Consider the following 6,807-nt stretch of genomic DNA (forward strand, 5'->3'; position numbering starts at 1 on the left):
AGCAGTGTCCAGGCTTCCAGAGTACTCACCCTATCGCCTGCTGTATGGAGGGGAGCCGCAGCAGTTTACTGACGTAAACAATGCACGTGTATATGAAATGATTGCATATACTGTAGTATAAGAAAAGTGTGATTGACTTCGGGTTTTTCTATTGCTGTTTTTGTATAACGTACTTTGAGGTCACTGATACTCCACCTGATGTGGTGGAAGTGTCGAACCAGATCAGAACGCCTTCGAAGACCACCTTCAGGCGCGGACTTAAAAAACTTCCACATCCTTTTACCAGGTAAAAATGATTGTCCGCTGTTAATTTATTTTCTGACCTTCCAAGAGAGTTATACATTTGTAGAAATATGAAATATTATTGGATTTCTATCAATCAAGGTGAGACTGAACATGGACAGAGTACATGAGAAAACGGAGAGCCACCGGAGGAGAATCAAGGGGACCAAGAGGTTCGACATCTGGGCAATTGACTTAGCTTGAAAGGAAAACGAGACCCGGGAAAGCTTGGTGCTTCTAGCTGGGGTCATCATCCGTTAAGGTGAATTTACAAATCTCAGATAACTATTTTCATTTGCCATCTCGTGGTGTGCGGCATCGCCATGCTGTCAGCAGTACCAACACTGGCCCAGGGGTTTCTCCAAATAGTCGATCTCAAGGCTAACTACTGGGTCACGCTGAGTAACCGCCACTTCCAGTGTACGAAAGACTGATGAGAGTAAATATTAGTTCATTATAGGAGAGCTGTAGCTCCGGCCACCGGTGATGTGGAGCAGAGCATGCTGGGCGATCTCTAACTGAGGAGTAGGAAGTAACTAGAGAGAGTACACAAGCCGTGATAAATTCCAGCCATCTCATGTGATTACCTCCAGTTAGCATTCTTTGTTTTAGCCAAGGCCAGTGGGTGTCCTTCAGAAATGTGAGTTCATGTTTCTTACAATTCATGTGTTGTGGACGCACTCCTTTGTTATGCTAATTAGTGTTTTTACCGTGAGCTAGCAACTGTAAGCTTGCTAACCCTGTTGTTTCTGTCATCTCATTTCAGACATTTAGCATTTCAGTGTCTAGTCTTCTATGCCCTGTGGTTATATTGATGTATACTGATTATGTGGGTATTTGTTTTAGCAATGAGCCTTGTGGATGCATTATACATTCAAGTTGTGTGAGGATGATGGTGCTGATCAGTAGTGCTGTGTAGTTACACTCTTCTGATCATTCATTGGTGAAGTCACAGCCATGTTGTTAGCCAGCAGATAACCAATTGTAGCCATATTTTTTTATAGCTTATGTAATTGTAGGTTGTATTAAGCCTATAACCTGCCATTTACTGTTGTATTTAATTTTCCCCTTTTCAGAACCACACAAACTCTTAGTTAACACAGTTGTCAAGCCATACTGTGCTGTATTTGCTCTGTTTAATCAGCGTCATTAAACAACCTCGACTGGCCTATCATCCGTGCCCTTACAAGCACCTGTGCTACGTAAAGTCCTCAACTACATCCAGGTAGGTACTGTTAAGGTGTATGACTTCAGTGGTCATGACATCTCTGTCTTTTCCAGGGACCATCTCTTACCTCCGTTATCAAACCCACTGACATAAAAAAAACAGACGTTTTCTTTTCTGTCTGCCATTAACATTATTGCATTTCTAATCAAACATTTAAACAGTTCAATAACTGTTTTTTTTACATGCCTGATAATAATTTAACCTGTGTGTTTGCTTGTTTACGTGTCTCCTACCCTTTCTCTTTACTCTGCTCCTGTTCTCCAGGACCTAGGGGTTCTGCCCAACACCCAGACATGGATCCACCTGATGTCCTCCATTACCAACCACCCTCCAACTTTCCATTACATCAGCTACTGTTATTGTCATTATCTGCTAAGAAAAAGCAAGTCAACTATCATACTGGGCTCATTATGTGAGATACACAGATTAGCTTAAAACACTAGCACTGCAAACACTCAGAACAAAGAGGGGAGCAGTCTCCTTCTTTGAGTCTACCTTCCAAGACTGACTACCTGTTGAAAACAAGTGACAGGCAGAACCTCCCATCCACACAATACCCACCTCCTCTCTATTCCACACACCAGAATTCAGTATTTCAGTCTATGATTGCCATGTGAGTGTACAAAAAATATAAAAGTAAATTGACACATGTACCAATAAAATATTGCCAGATTGTTTTTTTATAGCGGTTTCATAGGATGTTCATTATTGTCAATTGTAAGGTATCCCTTGATGGTATGTGTTAGTTACAACAATGAATAATGTTGATCATAAGACATACAATATATATGTTCAACCACAAGGGTGTACTAATGAGCTATGTTCATGTTATGAGCTAATGACATGTTCAGGCTTCATAATCTGTGATCAAAGGATATGCATAAAACTGCAACTGCACTGAAATTAATAGCCTAATTCAATGGGATTCTCCTGAATCTGTTAAACTGTTCGGTCTTTGCATATACATATGTAAGTCGCTCTGGATAAGAGCGTCTGCTAAATGACTTAAATGTAAATGTAAATATACCAATACTGATTCTAACTTTTTGGTATTTTGCGGTAGGCATTTAATAAACCAACCACATTTTCTTGTGAGGTTAAGGCTGAGCAAGACCTCGATAGGCTAATAGACTGCGGAAATAATCATTGTTATAGCCTAGATCACTTAATATAATCTGGACCATTGCTTTTCCCATGGCTAAGCAATCAGGTGGTAGCATATGCATTTTGCCCGTCTCCATTACAAGGGTTAGGCCTATATCCTCACATTTTATTTTGTATTTATTTTTTATTTAACCTTTAAGAAAGTCAGTTAAGAACAAATTCTTATTTACAATGACGGCCTACCAAAAGGCCTCCTGCAGGGACGGGGGCCTGGGATTTAAAAAAATATATAAATATAGGACAAAACACATCACAAGAGATAACACAACACTACATAAAGAGAGACCTATAAGACAACAGCATAGCAAGGCAGCAACACACGACAACACAGCATGGTAGCAATACAACTTAACAACATGGTAACAGCACCAAACATTGGGCACAGTCAACAGCACAAAGGTCGAGACAATACATCACACAAAGCAGCCACAACTGTCAGTAAGAGTGTCCATGATTGAGTATTTGAATGAAGAGATTGAGATAAAACTGTCCAGTTTGAATGTTTGTTGCAGCTCGTTCCGGTCGTTAGCTGCAGCGAACTGAAAAGACGAGCGACCCAGGGATGTGTGTGCTTTGGGGACCTTTAACAGAATGTGACTGGCAGAATGGGTGTTGTATGTGGAGGATGAGGGCTGCAGTAGAAATCTCAGATGAGGGGAGTGAGGCCTAACAGGGTTTTATAAATAAGCATCAACCAGTGGGTCTTGCCACAGGTATACAAAGATGACCAGTTTACAGAGGAGTATAGAGTGCAGTGATGTGTCCTATAAGGAGCATTTGTGGCAAATCTGATGGCCGAATGGTAAAGAACATCTAGCCGCTTGAGAGCACCCTTACCTGCCGATCTATAAATGATGTCTCCGTAATCTAGCATGGGTAGGATGGTCATCTGAATCAGTGTTAGTTTTGCAGATGGGGTGAAAGAGGAGCGATTACGATAGAGGAAACCAAGTCTAGATTTAACCTTAGCCTGCAGCTTTGATATGTGCTGAGAGAAGTACAGTGCACCGTCTAGCCATACTCCCAAGTACTTGTTTGAGGTGACTACCTCAGCCTCTAAACCTTCAGAGGTAGCAATCACACCTGTGGGGAGAGGGGCATTCTTCTTATCAAACCACATGACCTTTGTTTTGGAGATGTTCAGAACAAGGTTAAGGCTAGAGAAAGCTTGTTTGGACACTAAGAAAGCTTTGTTGTAGAGCATTAAACACAAAATCCAGGGAGGGGCCAGCTGAGTACAAGACTGTATCATCTGCATATAAATGGATGAGAGAGCATCCTTTTGCCTGAGCTATGTTGTTGATGTAAATTGAGAGGAGTGTGGGCCTTGGTGTACTCCCTTGGTGACAGGCAGCGGCTTGAGACAGCAGATTTTCTGATTTTATGCACTGTACTCTTTGAGAAAGGTAGTTAGCAAACCAGGCCAAAGACCCCTGAGAGACTCCAATACTCCTTAGCCGGCCCACAAGAATGGAATGGTCTACCGTATCAAAAGCTTTGGCCAAGTCAATAAAAATAGCAGCACAATATTGCTTAGAATCAAGGGCAATTGTGACATAATTGAAGACCTTTAAGGTTGCAGTGACACATCCATAACCTGAGTGGAAACCAGATTGCATACCCGAGAGAATACTATAGACATCAAGAAAGCCAGTCAGTTGATTATTGAGAAGTTTTTCCAACACTTTTGACAAACAGGGCAAAATAGAAATTAGCCTAAAACACTTAGGATCAGCTTGATCTCCCCCTTTAAATAAAGGACGAACTGTGGCTGCCTTCCAAGCAGTGGGAACCTCCCCAGAAAGGAGAGACAGGTTAAAAAGGTTGGACATAGGCTTGGCGATGATAGGGGCAGCAACCTTAAAGAAGAAAGGGTCAAACCATCTGGGTCATTCTTTTGGGGGTCAAGTTTAAGGAGTTCCTTTAGCAACTCGCATTCAGTGACTGCATGCAGCGAGAAACTTTGTAGCGGGGCAGGGGTAAAAGAAGGAGAAGCATCAGGGATTAGAAGTGGTGGGAGATGAGGAAATGTTGGACAGGCAAGGAGGCATGGCTGAGTCAAATAGGAATCCAGACTTTAATAAAGTGTTGATTAAAGAGCTCAGCCATGTGCTTCTTGTCCGTAACAACCACATTATCAACATTAAGAGACATGGGTAGTTGTGAGGAGGGTTTATTCTCCAGGTCTTTAACCGTTTTCCAGAACTTCTTGGGGTTAGACCCACAGAGAGAGAGAACTGCTCCTTAAAGTAACTAACTTTGGCCTTGCAGATAGCCTGAGTGCACTTATTTCTCATTTGCCTGAATGATAGCCAGTCAGCTTGAGTAAGCGTGTGCCAAGCCTTTCGCCAAATGCAATTCTTGAGGTGGAGTAACTCTGCAAGATCACGGTCGAACCAGGTGCTGAACCTGTTTTTAATTCTCATTTTCTTTAGGGGGGCGTGTTTGGTAACAATACCACTGAAAATATAAAAAAAGAAGGTCCAAGCATCTATGACAGAAGGGATCTAGCTGATTCTATACCATTTTACAGAGGCCAGTTCATGAAGGAAGGATTGCTCATTAAAGTTTTTTAGCAAGCGTCTATGACAAATCAGGACAGTTCGTTTCACTGAGCAGCCATTACGAGCACAGGCTGTAAAACAGTGATCACTAAGGTCATTACAGAAAACACCAGACTGATGCCTGTCAGTATTATTTGTGAGGATAACATCAAGACGAGTAGCCTTTTCTGGGTGTTTGGAGTCATATCTTGTGGGATTGGTAAAAATATGAGAAAGATTTAGGGAGTCCCATTGCTTTAGGACTTGGTCAGGTGGTTTAAGCATGTCCCAGTTTAGGTCACCTAGCAGGACATATTCAGACTTAGTGTAAGGGGCCAGGAGAGAGTTTAGGGTACAAGCCGGTGCTGATGGAGGACGGTAGCACCCAGCAACAGTCAACAAAGAGCTATTTGAAAGTCACTGAAGGTGTTCCTTGGTAAAGATTGCCCCTCCCCCACATTTGGAAGATCTGTCTTTCCGAAAAAAGTTATAACCAGAAAGGTTAACATCAGTATTCAAAACACTATTTCTTAACCACGTCTCAGTAATGACCAACACATCTGGATTGGAGCTTTGAACCCACACTTTCAATTGATCCATTTGACATAATAAGCTTCTAGTGTTAACGTGCAGAAAACCCAGGCTTTGAAGAGAGCAGAAATCAGTGAAGCCGATATCAGAGCACAAGTCAGAATTGGGGCTAGCTACAGTAGATGGGCCAGGATGTACATGCACATTTCCAGATATCATAAACAGTATCACATACTCCCTCAATTCGAACCCTGCTTTTAACCATAAGACATCTCCACATATATGTATAGCCTAAGGATTGCATGGTGCCAGTGATTGTGTCTGTTAATCCAGTAAACTGGGAAGTGGGGAAAAAGAGGTCAAATCAGAGAAAGATGCCAGAGTTTCTGAATTGGAATTCCGAGTTGGATGACTGTTAAAAACATGTTTTTAAATCCCAGGTAGCTCGTTTTTCCTTTTTCTCCAGAGTTCCCAGTTGTCTTGAACGCACTGAAGTCGGAAGTCAGAGATTGCTGACTTCCAAATTGTTTTTAATGCGCCACTAGGAGACCAAGGCTACCTCTTGTTTCTGAGTAGGGCTACCTCCAACAAAGGAGCCCTTGTGTCTGTATTGATGTGAGAAATAGGCATATCTACACAGTAATGGTGGCTGGCTGTGATATCAACTAGCCTAATCATTTTTGTATTGAGGTGATTGTCGATTTAGCTAAAATAATATAATTGCTAATGAGGAAATTGGTAATGAAGGGCTAATGAAATTACATTTACATTACATTTAAGTCATTTAGCAGACGCTCTTATCCAGAGCGACTTACAAATTGGTGTTTATTTATGACAAATTGATTAGATTACTCTGGCAATTAATATATATTTTTTGCAAAATCATATACATGGTTAATGGTGAGATCTTTAATAATAAACTAAACTAACACGTGATCAAGAACACATGTAGACGTTAAGGCGTTCACGGTAAGATCGTCCATGAACTTACACCCAAACTGACACGTTATGCGACGTGAACGCTACGTCTACAGGACGTGAACGTGTCGGAAGTTTGAC

General features: G+C 41.6%; 1 long non-coding RNA gene across 1 annotated transcript; it reads left to right on the forward strand.

Moving 5' to 3' along the window:
* Positions 1 to 606: 606 nt before the first annotated feature.
* On the forward strand, positions 607 to 2,193 carry LOC115145516 (uncharacterized). The gene is made up of 3 exons (XR_003865975.2): positions 607 to 922; positions 1,359 to 1,507; positions 1,775 to 2,193. It is a non-coding gene; the product is annotated as an uncharacterized LOC115145516 (long non-coding RNA).
* The last annotated feature ends 4,614 nt before the right edge of the window (positions 2,194 to 6,807 follow it).

This window comes from Oncorhynchus nerka, linkage group LG17 (assembly GCF_034236695.1).
Source record: "Oncorhynchus nerka isolate Pitt River linkage group LG17, Oner_Uvic_2.0, whole genome shotgun sequence".
NCBI classification, from domain to species: Eukaryota; Metazoa; Chordata; class Actinopteri; order Salmoniformes; family Salmonidae; genus Oncorhynchus; species Oncorhynchus nerka.